The following is a 16690-nucleotide window of genomic DNA, read 5'->3' as shown; positions in this document are numbered from 1 at the left end:
GTGAGGTTGCAGAGTCAGACATGACTGAGCGACTAACACACACACAAGTTATCATTTTAAAAAGTCATTTATTTTTATTTATTTTTGGCTGCACCGGGTCTTTGTTGTCACAGAGGATCTTGGTTGGGTCATGCAGGATCTTTCATTGCAGCGCACAGACTCCCCAGCGGTGGCATGCAGGCTTAGTTGCTCTGAGGCATGTGGGATCTTAGTTCTCTGACCAGGGATAGAACCCACATCCCCTGTATTACGGGAATATAGATAGGTAATGGAGTGGGCACTGTAGGTACTTCACCAAATACAGGAGAGAAGGTCAAGTGGGGAGAGAACACACTGGAGAGATTTAAAAAATACATATGCATTTTGGCTTCAAAAGTGCATTTCAGTTCAGTTCATTTCAGTCGCTCAATTGTGTCTGACTCTTTGCGACCCCATGAATCACAGCACTCCAGGCCTCCCTGTCCATCACCAACTCCCGGAGTTCACCCAAACTCATATGCATTGAGTCGCTGATGCCATCCAGTCATCTCATCCTCTGTCGTCCCCTTCTCCTCCCACCCCCGATCCCTCCCAGCATCAGGGTCTTTTCCAGTGACTGCATATGCAGCACGGTAAAAAGAGGACACTGAGGCTGAAGAGATACCTGGGCTAGAGGCCAGGCTTGAGAATGTAAGAATGTCACCTGTCATTTCAGTAAACAGAATGGCCATAAAGCCATCAGCCGTTACAGCCACTCCCTACCGGAAGGGAATTCAGAACGGAAAAACAGGATACTGGCCCTAGATGGTTAAGATGCATACCGAAGGACTGATTACAAAAAGTCCAGAATTTCAAATCACACAGATAGAAAAGCCGTAGATTCATTAACTTGAGAGGTCTGGTTTTTGTGATTCACAGTAATCTTTTGATGTTCAACTATGAAGGTGTTTTTTTGCTTTTGAGGCAAAAATATCCTGGTTCCCTCTTTACCTCCTTGGAGCAGTTCCTCAGAGAGCCTGTCTCCTGGGCTACTGTCTTCAGCAAGACCAGTGAATAAAACATCATCCTCAACTTTTTGGTTGAGTTTTGGTTTCTTTTCTCAGTCAACAGGTGATGCAGTTTGTTTTGTTTTTTCCCCAATTTTTTAACTGAAAAAAGGTATCAGTAATTGTTTCCTAACACCTGCTGAATCCTGAGTGAGAGGAAGACAGGAGGGAGTGTTGGGGCAGGGCCCGCAGGCCTGCAGCAGACAACCCAGCTGGCTCTCGCGTTTCCCAACCTCGAAATCTCCAGAGCACTTCCTCTCCTCTCCTTCCCTTCAGCCGAACAGCCTCCCCTCCCCTGCCTACCTACTCCAACACTCCCGCTGGAAAAGCTCCATTTCAACAACCCACAGGCCCCACCCACATTTTCTATCCTGGTTGCTGCCTTCCCAGACACCAGGGTCACCAGGATCCTAAGAGGCCTCTCCCTCCCTGATACTCATCCAGGGGGCCACACCCAGGACACACCTACTTGCCTGCCTCTCCTCCTTGTGCAAAATATTTTGGGGCGGACCAGCACGATGTCTAACCAACTGCAAATATAAAATTATTCTTTTGCCCCTGTAAGAACTATTTCTTACCTTTCCTTCACTCCTCAAAACTTCAATCACCATTTACTTTCCTGTCTCACATTCAAAATACTATTTTTTACAAATCTTTTAACACAAGTAATAAGCGTATCTTTTACTCACTGGGCACTTAGTACATGCCAAATAGTGAATTCAGCTCAGAACAATCCTCACTTCATTTAATCTCCACTTAATTAAATACAGTGATACTATTCTCCCCAGCCATTTTTTTAATAAAGAAACTGAGGCCAGGGAACTCAGGCAAGGCCGCAGGTGAGCAGGCAGCAAGGCTCGGGCTTGAAACAGGTCCTCTGCAATGATCCTGCTCCAAACACTCAGCTCTAGTCTCAGTATTGGGGGTGTCCCCTCACAGGCCCAGGCCACCAGGGGAACATTAAAATGACATAATCTTTGACCAACACACATAGCATAGAACCTGGGTGTGTGCTAAGTCACTTCAGTCGTGTCTGACTCTCTGTGACCCCATGGACTGTAGCCCACCAGTCTCCTCTTTCCATAGGATTCTCCAGGCAAGAATACTAGAGTGGGTTGCCATGCCCTCCTCTAGGGGATCTTCCTGACCCAGGGACTGAACCCACCTCTCTTAAATCTACCTGCATTGGCAAGCGGGTTCTTTACCACTATCGCCACCTGGGAAGCCCTGTACCTGGTTCTTGTTAAATAAACACATGCTCTGTATTTTTAGTTGCTATATGTGGCCACCCTGTGGGGATGCCGGTGTATCTCCCCACTGGTCAAGGTTCCAAGCGTTGTTTCCTGCCCCTCTGTGGCTCCTTTTAGGTGGGCAGCTGGTGTCCTTGGCCTCCACACACAGTCAAATGTGCCTGGAAAGTTGCATATCCAGTGCGGAAGCCTGTAGCAATGACTAAGGGGTTTAAAAAGATAAAAGCCCAGGCCCCTTGTCTTGGCTGGGGACACACACTGGGGACCCAGCCACTTACCTCCAGCATCCTCTGTGGGGTCAGGTGAGGGCTGCTCTCCTCGGGACCGTGTCTGAAATCCCACCCTCCTTGGCTTCTTCCTCTTTCCCATCAAACTTCCCTCACACCTTTCCCAGTGCCTCCTGGGAATGCACTGATAATAGACACCTGAACTGGAGTCTCAGGATTTTCTTTGGGGAAATTAACCTAAGGCACCCTCTGCCCTAGGGCTTCCCAGGTGGCTCAGAGGTAAAAAAAAAAAAAAAAAAATCTGCCTGCTAAAGCAGGAGACTCCGGAGACATGGGTTTGATCCCTGGATCAGCAGGATCTCCTGGAGAAGGAAATGGCAACCCACTCCAGTATTCTTGCCTGGGAAATCCAGAACAGAGGAGCCTGGTGGATGGACTTCACTCTCAGGGATCGCAAGAGTCTGTTTCGACTGAGCACGCAAGGCACTTGGGGACAAACAAATAGATAATGTTTTCTCTCTTAAACTTTAAATCAGCAGTATTAAAGATACCTCAGCAAAACCCAAATATGCAAAAAAAATATATATTTTTAAAACATTGTAATTCACATGCACTTAGACATTTTTGGCTTGAAATAGCTGGCACAGCCATCTCTCAGATCCCACGCATTCCGCTGTGTACAGTACTTCTATCCCAGCTGAAAAGCATTGAGTAGTCCTGAAATATTCATTGTACTTTGTAATAAAGCTTTTATTCTCTTTATCACAACACATACTGTTTATCACAGCCAACTGCTCCCGAGGATGTTTAAGGCAATCTCAGCAATAGTGCAGACTTACCACAGACCACCTAACTTTTCTTTCTTCATTAATAAGTTAATAGTTCTGTAAAAGGGAGGCAATATCAGCTTGCCTGGGGCTTCCTAGGTGGCTCAATGGTAAAAAATCTGCCTGCCAATGCAGGAGACTAGAGATGTGGTTTTGATCCCTAGGTTGTGAAGAAACCCTGGAGGAGGGCATGGCAACCCGCTTCAGTATTCTTGCCTGCAGAATCCCATGGACAGAGGAGACTGGTGGGCTACAGTCCATCGCGTCACAAAGAGTCAGACATGACTGAAGTGACTTAGCACAAGGAATACACATAACAGTATCTCTGAGCCCTTTATAGAACTAACCCCCACCCCCCAACTGCCAATGAAAGATGTCAGCATTTTTCATATCAGAGAAAATCACCAAAGACTGGATTAAAGGAGTACACACACCATAATCTTATCAGCAGCCTTACCCTTGAACTATTGCTATAAAACTCACCAAATCTTCCCATGTTGGGACACACAGTTTTTGAGGCCAGGAGCCCACTGTCTCCCTCATTGCCTGGGAAAGCAATAAAGCTATTCTTTTCAACTTCACCCAAAACTCTGAGATTGGATTCAGCACTGGTGCACAGAGGCTGAGTTTTTGCATCAATAAACAGGAACGCGAGCTGTAATTTTGGAGTTCTCACCGGAGAAGATGAGTTCATGTCCTTCTACTCCACCATCTTGAACTGCTAAGAACAACCATGGATAGGAGAATGTTGGATCTGACCAAAAAAAGATACCCCACGTCCAAGGGCAAAGGAGAAGCCCCAGAAATATGGTAGGAGGGGTGAAATTGCATTTAGAACCAAACCCCATACCCACCAGAGACGCTCGGAGGGCTCAAACAAAACCTTATCTGCACCGGGACCCAGAGACTCCACAGAGACTGAGCCAGAACTGGGTTTGAGTTTCTCCTATGGAGGTACAGGTCAGCAGCGGCCTGCTGCAGGGGCAGGGGCTCTGGGTGCAGTAGACCTGGCTATGGCATAAGCCCTCTTGGAGGAGATCACCATTAACCCTACTCATAGAGCTGCCAGAACTGACACAGGACTGGGGAAACAGACTCTTGGAGGGCACGAACAAAAGCTTGTGTGCACCAGGACCCAGGAGAAAGGTGCAGTGACCCCACAAGAGACTGACCCAGACTTGCCCATGAGTGTCCAGGAGTCCCTGGCAGAGGTATGGGTCGGCAGTGGCCTGCTTCAGGGTTGGGGACACTGAGTACAGCAGTGCATTCATGGGACCTTTTGAAGGAGGTCACCATTATCTTCATTACCTCCACCATAGTTTAGTCTCAGGTCAACAATAGGGAGGGAACACAGTCCTACCCATCAACAGAAAATGTGATTAAAGATTTACCAAGCATTGCCCTGCCCATCAGAACAAGACCCAGTTTCCCCCTCAGTCAGTCTCTGCCATCAGGAAGTTTCCATAAGCCTGGTATCCTCCTCCATCAGAGGGCAGTCAGAATGAAAACCACAATCACAGAAAACCAACCAGTCTGATCACATGGACCACAGCCTTGTCTAACTCAAAGAAACTATGAGCCATGCCTTGTAGGGCCACTCAAAATGGATGAGTCATGGTGGAAAGTTCTGAAAACACGTGGTCCACTGGAGAAGGGAATGGCAAACCACTTCAGTATTCCTGCCTTGAGAACCCCATGAACAGTATCAAAAGGGAAAAAAAGAGACACTGAAAGATTAACTCCCTAGTAGGTGCCCAGTATGCTACTGGAGATCAGTGGAGAAATAACTCCAGAAAGAATGAAGAGACGGAGCCAAAGCAAAGACAACACCCAGTTGTGGATGTGACTGGTGATGGTCTGATGTGTGGATGTGTCTGATGCTGTGAAGAACAATATTGCATAGGAACCTAGAATGTTACATCTATGAATCAAGGTAAATTGGAAGTGGTCAAACAGGAGATGGCAAGAGTTAACATTGACATTTTAGGAATCAGCAAACTAAAATGGACTGGAATGGCTAAATTTAACTCAGATGACCAGCCCTGGCGGCGCAGACGCGAGAGATGCCACCGACCAGGCAAAGAGGCGCGGCCGAGAGGAGCTACCCCACGTCCAACAGGCGGTGGCTGCCTGGGCACAGGAGGGCCGAGAGGAGCTACTCCACGTTCAAGGTCAGGAGGGGCGACCTTGAGGAGATACCACTCATCCAAGGTAAGGTACAGTGGCTGCACTTTGCTGGAGCGGCTGTGAAGAGATTTTCCACGACCAAGGTAAGAGAAACCCAAATAAGACGGTAGATATTGGGAGGGGCCATCAGAGGGCAGACACACTGAAATCATAATCACAGGAAACTAGTCGATCTGATCACATGGACCACAGCCGAATGTGGTCCACTGGAGAAGGGAATGGCAAACCACTTCAGTATACTTGCCTTGAGAACCCCGTGAACAGTATCAAAGGGCAAAATGATAGGATACTGAATGAGGAATTCCCCAGGTCGGTAGGTGCCCAGTATGCTACTGGAGCTCAGTGGAGAAGTAACTCTAGAAGGAATAAAGGGATGGAGCAAAAGCAAAACCAATACCCAGTTGTGGATGTGACCAGTGATAGAAGCAAGGTCCGGTGCTGTAAAGAGCAATATTGCATAGGAACCTGGAATGTTAGGTCCATGAATCAAGGCAAATTGGAAGTGGTCAAACAGGAGATGGCAAGAGTGAACGTCGACATTCTAGGAATCAGTGAATTAAAATGGACTGGAATGGGTGAATTTAACTCAGATGACCATTATATCTACTACTGTGGGCAGGAATCCCTTAGAAGAAATGGAGTAGCCATCATGGTCAACAAAAGAGTCCGAAATGCAGTACTTGGATGCAATCTTAAAAATGACAGGATGATTTCTGTTCGTTTCCAAGGCAAACCATTCAATATTACAGTAATCCAGGCCTATGCCCCAACCAGTAACGCTGAAGAAGCCGAAGTTGAACGGTTCTATGAAGACCTACAAGACCTTTTAGAACTAACACCCAAAAAAGATGTCCTTTTCATTACAGGGGACTGGAATGCAAAAGTAGGAAGTCAAGAAACACCTGGAGTAACAGGCAAATTTGGCCTTGGGGCACGGAATGAAGCAGGGCAAAGGCTCATAGAGTTTTGTCAAGAGAACGCACTGGTCATAGCAAACACCCTCTTCCAACAACACAAGAGAAGACTCTACACATGGACATCACCAGATGGTCAACACCGAAATCAGACTGATTATATTCTTTGCAGCCAAAGATGGAGAAGCTATATACAGTTAGCAAAAACAAGACCAGGAGCTGACTGTGGCTCAGATCATGAACTCCTTATTGACAAATTCATACATTGCAAAGCATGGAAAACCGCTAAACCATTCAGGTATGACCTAAAACAAATTCCTTATGATTACACAGTGGAAGTGAGAAATAGATTTAAGGGACTAGATCTGATTGATAGAGTGCCTGATGAACTATGGACGGAGGTTCGTGACATTGTACAGGAGACAGGGACCAAGACCATCCCCATGGAAAAGAAATGCAAAAAAGCAAAATGGCTGTCTGAAGAGCCCTTACAAATAGCTGTGAAGAGAAGAGAAGCAAAAAGCAAAGGAGAAAAGGAAAGATATAAGCATCTGAATGCAGAGTTCCAAAGAATAGCAAGGAGAGATAAGAAAGCCTTCCTCAGCGATCAATGCAAAGAAATAGAGGAAAACAACAGAATAGAAAAAACAAGAGATCTCTTCAAGAAAATTAGAGATTCCAAGGGAACATTTCATGCAAAGATGGGATAGATAAAGGACAGAAATGGTATGGACCTAACAGAAGCAGAAGATATTAAGAAGAGGTGGCAAGAATACACAGAAGAACTGTACAAAAAAGATCTTCACGACCAACATAGTCACTATAACGTTATCACTGACCTAGAGCCAGACATCTTGGAATGTGAAGTCAAGTGGGCCTTAGAAAGCATCACTATGAACAAAGCTAGTGGAGGTGATGGAATTCCAGTTGAGCTATTTCAAATACAAAACAAAGCAGGTCAAAGGCTAATAGAGTTCTGCCAAGAGAACGCACTGGTCATAGCAAACACCTTATTCCAACAACACAAGAGAAGACTCCACATGGACCTCACCAGATGGTCGATACCGAAATCAGACTCTTTGCAGCCGAAGATGGAAAAGCTCTATACAGTCAGCAAAAACAAGACCTGGAGCTGACTGTGGCTCAGATCATGAACTCCTTATTGCCAAATTCATACATTGCAAAGCATGGAAAACCGCTAAACCATTCAGGTATGACCTAAAACAAATTCCTTATGATTACACAGTGGAAGTGACAAATAGTTCAAGGGATTAGATCTGATAGAACTATAGACCGAGGTTCATGACACTGTACAGAAGACATTGATCAAGACCATCCCCAAGAAAAAGAAATGCAAAAAGGCAAAATGGTTGTCTGAGAAGGCCTTACAAATAGCTTAGAAAAAATGCAAAAGGCAAAGGAAAAAAGGAAAGAAATACCCATTTGAATACAGAGTTCCAAAGAATAGCAAGGAGAGATAAGCCTTCCTCAGTGATCAGTGCAAAGAAATAGGGAAAACAGTAAAATGGGGAAGACTAGAACTCTCTTCAAGAAAATTAGGATACCAAGGGAACATTTCATGCAAAGATGTGCACAATAAACGACAGAAATGGTATAGATCTAACAGAAGCAGAAGGTATTAAGAACACACAGAAGAATTATGCCAAAAATATCTTCATGACCCAGATAACCACGATGGTGTGATCACTTGCCTAGAGCCAGACATCCTGGAATGCGAAGTCAAGTGGGCCTTAAGAAGCATCACTATGAACAAAGAGAGTGGAGGTGATGGAATTCCAGCTGAGCTATTTCAAATGCTAAAAGATGGTGCTATGAAAGTGCTGCACTCAATATGCCAGCAAATTTGGAAAACTCAGCAGTGGCCACAGGACTGGAAAAAGTCTGTTTTCATTCCAATCCCAAAGAAAGACAATGCCAAAGAATGTTCAGACTACCGCACAATTGCACACGCTAGCAAAGTAATGCTCAAAAATCTCCAAGCCAGGCTTCAACAGTATGTGAACCATGAACTTCCAGATGTTCAAGCTGCTTTTAGAAACGGCAGAGGAACCAGAGATCAAATTGCTAACATCCACTGGATCATTGAAAAAACAAGAGAGTTCCAGAAAAACATCTATTTCAGCTTTACTGACTATGCCAAAACCTGTGACTGTGTGGATCACAACAAACTGTGGAAAATTCTTCAAGAGATAAGAATACCAGACCACTTGACCTGCCTCCTGAGAAATCTGTACGCAGGTCAAGAAGCAACAATTAGAACTGGACATGGAACAACAGACTGGTCCCAAATCGGGAAAGGAGTACATCAAAGCTGTATATTGTCACCCTGCTTATTTAACTTATATGCAGAGTACATCATGAGAAACACTGGGCTGGATGAAGCACAAACTGGAATCAAAATTGCCAGGAGAAATATCAATAATCTCAGATATGCAGATGACACCACCCTTATGGTAGAAAGTGAAGAAGAACTAAAGAGCATCTTGATGAAAGTGAAAGAGGAGAGTGAAAAAGTTGGCTTAAAGCTCAACATTCAGAAAACAAAGATCATGGCATCTGGTCCCATCACTTCATGGGAAATAGATGTGGAAACAAAGGAAACAGTGAGAGATTTAATTTGGGGGAGCTTCAAAATCACTAAAGATTGTGATTGCAGCCATGAAATTAAAAGACACTTGCACCTTGGAAGGAAAGTTATGACCAACCTAGACAGCATATTAAAAAGCAGAGACATTACTTTGCCAACAAAGGTCCATCTAGTCAAAGCTATGGTTTTTCCAGTAGTCATGTATGGATGTGAGAGTTGGACTATAAGGAAAGCTGAGCGCAAAGAATTGATGCTTTTGAACTGTGGTGTTGGAGAAGACGCTTGAGAGTCCCTTGGACTGCAAGGAGATCCAACCAGTCCATCCTAAAGGAAATCAGTCTTGGCTATTCATTGGAAGGACTGATGCTAAAGCTGAAACTCCATTACTTTGGCCACCTGATGCAATGAACTGACTCATTGGAAACGACCCTGATGCTGGGAAAGATTGGAGGTAAGAGGAGAAGGGGACAACAGAGGATGCAATGGTTGGATGGCATCACCGACTCGATGGACATGAGTTTGAGTAAGCTCCGGGAGTTGGTGATGGACAGGGAAGCGTGGCATGGTGCAGTACATGGAGTCACAAAGAGTCGGACATGACTATGTGCCTGAACTGAACTGAAACAGGGATGCAGACACCCAGAGACTACCATCAGTCACTTCCCCCCACTGCCCCTCACCAGCGAAGGTGACCAGGCACCAGAAATAATGGGAGGAAGCCAGGATGACCATTCACAAGCCCTGAGGGTGGCAGCCCCCTGCCCCATCTTCCAGGTTTGGTCTCAACTCACATGTAGTCATTCTGATGCCAGATGCCACCATCTGCTACCCCCAGGCTCTCACGGAGCCTCACAGCCTGCCTGGACCGTGAAGTCAGGAATGTGTCCATCTGTGGGCCTGCACATCCACTCTGCCATGGGCAGCACAGCCATGGGTCCCCAGGACCACCCTGTCCTCACCTGGGACTGCGGACCTTGGAGGGACCCTCGCAAGCTCATTTGCATCAGGTTCTCCCAGCCAAGAAGGACAAGGTGTCTCAAAGGACAAGATGCAGATGGTAGGAGCCCTGGGTTTCATTTTGTTGTATTCTCTTAGGATTGTTTCCTTTTGAAGTTTTTCCTTTGGGTTTTTTTTTTTGTTTTTGTTGGTTTCTTGTTTCTGGATATTGTGTGCCTGTTTGGGGGGTATTTTTTTATTTTGTTTTTGTTTTGTTTTGGCAGGGAGAGGTAGAAAATATTGCTTTGGGTCCAAGAGACACTGCATTTGTATGGCACGTTCTTTGTCTGGTTTGAAGCATTATGTGTTCTCTGGCACCAGCCCTGAGATTTCATGGAATTGTCCGTTTAGGAGGCTATTATTTTACCATCAGAAAATCTGCATTAACAATCCTAGAAGCTTTTTCCTGGAACTCTTTTTTCCCCCTACAAGACAACAAAGACTAGCGGATCAAATATGTCTTGGGAGGGGCTTGAGTTACAGACACATGCTGACTCCTCTAGAGAAAATGTTCAACTTAGCTTCTAAGTAGATATTTGTGATTTATTTGCAAGGGCAAAGGGGAGTTTTTTCCATCCTTCAGGTGGATCTCTATAAAGGAAAATCTGGAATAAAGAAACCCTGAGATGTGTATATATCACACCGTGGTTTCGATCCCCCAGCACCAGAGGTTTTCCACTAGTTGGGATGTGCTTCCTTGGAGTGCAGAACCCTGCCATGTCCTAAACATCAAGTTAGTACTTGGAACTATGAACTGAGTAGAAGTTTATTTAGACCCAGCACAGGCTCGCCTTGCTCCTCTCCCAGGACCTTGTCTTTGCAGTTCTGATGGGCCAAGACTCCCAAGGGCCCCAGGGGGCAGCCCACGGTCTGGTCTCTTGGTGCATCTGTCTGGGAGCCGGACCATCCAGAGGACTATGCACCCTGGGCAGCTCTCTGCCCCATAGAAAAGGGGCCTGTCCCTGCATAGTGAGCCCTGTGGAGTCCAGATGGGCTCATAACCCAGTGTGTTTAATTCTGGGGTGACCATTAGTAAGTCTTCTGGTTCACAGATCTAGGCCAGGCACTCTAGGCAGCTTTGCTGGCAATAAGATTATTCAGGTCTCTGTCCAGGCATGGTCCGTATCTAGCTTCCATGGGGCTCTGGTCTCAGACAAGGCTGGTCCCTGGGTCAGGAACACTAAGAAGTAGACAAAGTTAATCAGACACAGAGTAAAGCTTTGACTGGGCCTTTAGTGGTGTGCTTCAGACCTCAGACTGAGCTCAGCCCCAGGGAGCAGAGGGAGACAGGACTCCAGAAGAATGATCAAAGTGATGCAATGGTGCTGGCTTTGTAAATGGAAAAGGGGGCCACAAGCCAAGGAATAAAGGCTGCCTCTAGAAGCTGGAAAAGGCATTGAAACAGAAGGAGCACAACCCTGATGGCACCTTTATTTTAGCCCTGTGAGATGACATTGAACTTCTAACCTACAGAACTATAAGATAATAAGTTGATGTCACTAAAGGCATGAAGTTTGTGGTGACAAACCTAGATAGACAGTGTATTAAAAAGCAGAGACGTTACTTTGCCAACAAACATCCATCTAGTCAAAGCTATGGCTTTTCCAGTAATCATGTATGGATGTGAGAGCTGGACAATTAAAAAAAAAAAAGCTGAGTGCAGAAGAATTGATGCCTTCAAACCATGGTGCTGGAGAAGACTCTTCAGAGTCCCTTGGACTGCAAGGAGATCAAACCAGTCAATCCTAAAGTAAGTCAGTCCTGAATATTCATTGGGAGGACTGATGCTGAAGTTCAAGCTCCAATACCTTGGCCACCTGATGAGAAGAGTCAACTCATTGGAAAAGACCTTGATGCTGAGAAAGATTGAAGGCAGGAGGAAAAGGGGATGACAGAGGATGAGATGGTTGGAAGGCATCACTGACTTAATGGATATGAGTTTGAACAAGCTCCAGGAGATAGTGAAGAACTGGGAAGCCTGGTGTGCTGCAGTCCATGAGGCCACAAAGAGTCGAAAGTGACTAAGCAACTGAACAGCAAAGTTTGTGGTAATTTGTTACAGAAGCCATAAAAAACTAATATTTGTTAACTCTTTAAAAGTGTAGCACATGAGCAAATAATTTAAAAGGAACCTCACCCATTACTATGCTATGGAGTTTGGATGTTACCTGTGGACCACTCAACTGGGGATTAGGAAGCAGGCCAGAGATGGAACCAGACCTGTGCATAGAGATCATTCTAGAGGTAATGTAGAAGATGGATTTGGGTATAGAAAATAGGGCTGCAGCAAGGGAAACCAGGAGGAGGCTGCTCAAAGACCCAGACCAAAGATAACCAAGCTAGGGGCTGGCATGGGATTTGGGTGAATAGAGTAGAGAGGCTTATGGGGGAGAGGAGTTTTGCAGAGAAAATGGTAAGGATTTGGTGACCCACTGGGTGCTGATGGCGAGGAAGGAAGGCGCTTCAATGACTTCAGATTGTCCAAGTAGGAGAATGGAGAAACAAGGTTTGAAAGAGGAGGGGTGGCTTGGGGATATCCATTCTTTGTCTTGGACATGTTCATTTCAAGTGGAGATGTTCAGTGAGCAATTGGAAATGCAGATCCTGGGCTCCGTGCAGATGGAAATTTGGGGATGACACAGATGCAGCTGAAGCCTGGGTGTGGATGATAAAGAGCTTGTGGAACAAGCTGTCCACCAGGGACTCAACCCCCGGGATCTGAGAGGTTCAAATGGCAAGTCAACCAAGAGGAGTCTGAGAAGCAAAGAGCAGAAGACTGATCAGGCAGGAGTGGAAAGAGCAAATTAGTCGGAAGGGAAGGTCACATGCAGGGCCCTGTTCCAACTCTCATAGGAAGTCCCCTCCTCCACCAGACCTCCCTGCGTCCGGCTTGAGGGCCCAGGGTGTTCACAGAGTCTATCACTCTGTTGTGGCATCTTGTCTTGCTTCTGCAGCATCCCAAGCCCATCTGGAAGCTCAGGTGCCCTTGGGTCTTCTCTCTTCTTCCCTGTTCCGAGAACAGGGGCATGGTATCTGCCTCCACCTCCACTCACTCCTGGATCAAAAACCAATCTCAGGGGTCCTGGCAGGCACTGAGAAAGAGAGAGGAAGAGTCTCCAGACCCATCCAGGAAGACATTCTCAAGGGCCCTCTGCACCTTGAAGAATCCAATCCTCTTTAACTCTCTCTGACCTCAGGAGCCAATTTGTTATTGGCCAGAGAGGCAGGGCAGCTCAGGGGAATTAGCGGCCCAGTTCCAACCCACCATTCCCCAGTTGCAGAATCTTGGCCAAGTCCCTGAAGCCTCTCTGAGCTCAATTTCCTTGTCTGTAAACTGGATAATGGTACTACTCTATTGGGCTTTCCTGGTGGCTCAGATAGTAAAGAATCTGCCTGCGATCTGGGGAGTTTGATCCCTGGGTTGGGAAAACCTCCTGGAAGAATGCATGGCAATCCACTCTAGTATTCTTGCCTGAAGAATTCCACGGACAGAGGAATCTGGCGAGCTACAGTCCATGGGGTCACAAAGAGTTACAAGCAACTAACACTTTCACTTTTTTCACTACCCTTTCACCCCTTCATGAATCATAGCCTGTGTGTCCCTTGGACTACAAGGAGATCAGACCAGTCAATCCTAAAGGAAATCAACCCTGGATATTCACTGGAAAGGCCAATGCTGAAGGTGAAGCTCCAGCATTGGACACCTGATGTGAAGAGAGGACTAATTGGAAAAGGCTCTGATGCTGGGAAAGATTGAAGGTAAAATGAGAAGAAGGTGGCACAGGATGAGATGGTTAGATAGTATCACCGACTCAATGGACATGAGTCTGAGCAAACTCCAAGAGGTGGTAGAGGACAGGGAAGCCTGGCGTGCTGCAGTCCCTGCAGTTGCAAAGAGTCAGACACGACTTAGCGACTGAACAACATTACCCTATTGATGGCACCCACCTTTCTGCTTTCAGATTGGGGAGCTGGAAGGAGTTTGAAACGCTGCCACGAGGAGGCAACAGGTCGGAGGACAACCAGGGCTCGTGCCTGAGGCCTGGCTGGCTCCGCAGTGGGAGGTGTGCATGCAGGAGTAATTGCTACCTCTGCTTCCTAGTCACCTGGAGCTCTAGCGTTTCCCACTGTCACCCCTCATGTCTAACAAAGGTGGTCTTTTACATTTTGAAGCCTTATTTTAAACATCTGAGTGGGTAAAAATTTTAAATGGACGTATACGCATTACCTAAAAATGGTGTTACTGCTTTATTATTTGAAAAACTGAAATATAAATGCACTTACAATAAAGCATCTGAAAGGCTATTCTCATTACAAGAACCATGTTTTCACACACATGAACTTTCATGCACATGCATTACACGTTACATCCACATACGAACAATCCATGGAAAAGACGACAGGCAGAGCCCGCAAAGAGGCACTTCTCTGGTACGGGGGTCAGCTTTCCTCCCTGACATCAGCATTCCGGTATGCATGTCTTGATTTCTATCTCCAAGTCCAGGCCTCCGGATATCTTCCTAGCATTTCACCCCCCAAGCTTGGCAGGACCTGGACCTGCCCCCTCCAAGCCGCACCCCCCGCCACCACCATGTGGCTCCTGCGGGCTGTCTGTCTGCTCTCCCGCAGGAGTCACTCCCCTTTCTTAGCAGCAAGGGGGCATTCCCAACAAGAGCAAATGGTATGGTAATGCCACATACTTTGGTTACAAATAGACCTTGTTGCTAATTAGCATCTACATAAAACAATTAACAAAATACATTAGCGTGAAATTTCTCTTTTAAAATTCCATAAACAATCCATATTTTTAAATAGTCAACTGAAGGATAAAGTCCATCAATTGCTCTAAAGTCCAGCTGAGCGCCTCTAGTTTGTAGCAGCTCAGCTGGTCTCTCAATGCCCCTGGGAGTTTAGAAATAGAAGATTTTTTAATGTCAACAGGTGGACATTGTAAGGAGAGTGTGGAGAAAAAGAGAGCAAGCTGGGCAGTCAGGCAAGAAAAAGAAATTTATTAGAGGGAAAACGAGAGGATGACTGGCCCTTAAGGAGAAACAGTGTCCTCCCTTTCTGATGGGGTCTTTCTTATACCCTGCCAATGAAAAATTCCCGGAAGGGATGGTTAAATTTTAGCCTGTAGCTGAGTCCTGCTGACATGTAGCTGGAGGTCTGAAATCCACTGGTCTCGTAGCCTTGAGAAAGTAGGGGCCAGCGGGAAAATAGAATGTCATTTGGGCAATTTGGTCAGTCTCAAGGATCACTGTGATTTTATTCTGTTTGTGAGGTCAACATAATGAGCCATTTCAACCATAAGCCTCCATGTAGGAGCTATCAGACATGTGGATAGGGTCCCACATGTCTGTGGGCTGTAAAATATAAATGGGAAAAGTTTAGCTTCACAATGATTTAAGCAACACAAATGACTATGAAGTTTCATTGACCATACCCAGTAAATCAACAAAATCCAGTTTACAGCAGTGTCTGGTGCTATTGCAAATCAGTGTAGCTTTTGGGAGGGCAAAGTCATGCAATAACCATAATACTTTGACCCAGCAATTCTACCCAAGGAGTGAGGACAAAGGTGCAAAAAGAAAATTTTTTGCAACAATGTTCATTGAAGTTTCTCCCTATATGAGGAGGACACTTAAAACAATCCTTAGCAAACCACAATACGCAGGTACACTGAGAAGTTTGGTGTGGCCAGTATGAACTGTATTCATACATGAAATTTTATACATGAAATAATAAGTGACAGTAAAGGGAGACTCCAATTGAGTCAATATATCACTTGTAATTAAATGAAAATGTATTTCATTTAAGGGACACATATCATATCAGAAATGAATTACGAATGAAATAAATAATTGGTATTGAGATTTTTTTCTTGTTGCTGTTGTAAAGTTGAGTCCAAAAGAAAATTTAATTTATGAAAAAATAAAAAATAGAGACCCCTAGAGCTATGTGTGGGCACTGAGGAGCACCCGGGGCCAGTGCTATGGGTGCAGGGCAGAGGTTAGCTCAGTCAGGATTTCTCACCTCAGCACCACTGATGCCTTGAGACACATAATTCTTTGTTGTGGGGGCTGTTCTGTGCATTGTAGGGTGACCACCGTCTTTGCTGGCTCTTACCTACTTGATGCCAGCAGCACCCTCAGGCATTGCCAAATGTCTGACGGTCGAGGATGGGAGACAGAATGACCTGGGTCAAGAACCATTGGAGTGAATGCTAAATAGCCACAACTCTCCAGCTTAGCCACAGGCATAGGCAGATAGAGATTGTGAGGGCAGCAGGGAGCCAGGGAGTATGTGCCCTTTTAAGAGGTCTGTCTCGATCCAATTGGGAGTCCAGAATGACACAGCCTGATTTTTTTTTCCTTAGCAGATACTTCAAAGTTAAAACGCTTTGTGCCTGTGTCTGTGGGCTTCACAGGGGTGGGCTGGCAAACCTTTTCTATAAAGGACCAGATGGTGACCATTTTAGGCTCTATGGAAGAAACTCTGTCACAACTACTCAGTTTTGTCTTTGTGTGCAGAAAGCAGCTGGAGATGATATATAAAAGACGGGTGTGACAGTGTCCCAACTAAGTTTCATCAGTAGACCCTGAATTCTGTAGAATTTTCACATATCATTAAACATCATTCTCCATTTAATTTTGTTC

The sequence above is a fragment of the Moschus berezovskii genome, chromosome 18 (assembly GCF_049115385.1).
Source record: "Moschus berezovskii isolate FMDL1 chromosome 18, NW_MosBer_1.0, whole genome shotgun sequence".
NCBI lineage: Eukaryota > Metazoa > Chordata > Mammalia > Artiodactyla > Moschidae > Moschus > Moschus berezovskii.
This window is presented reverse-complemented; position numbering follows the sequence as displayed.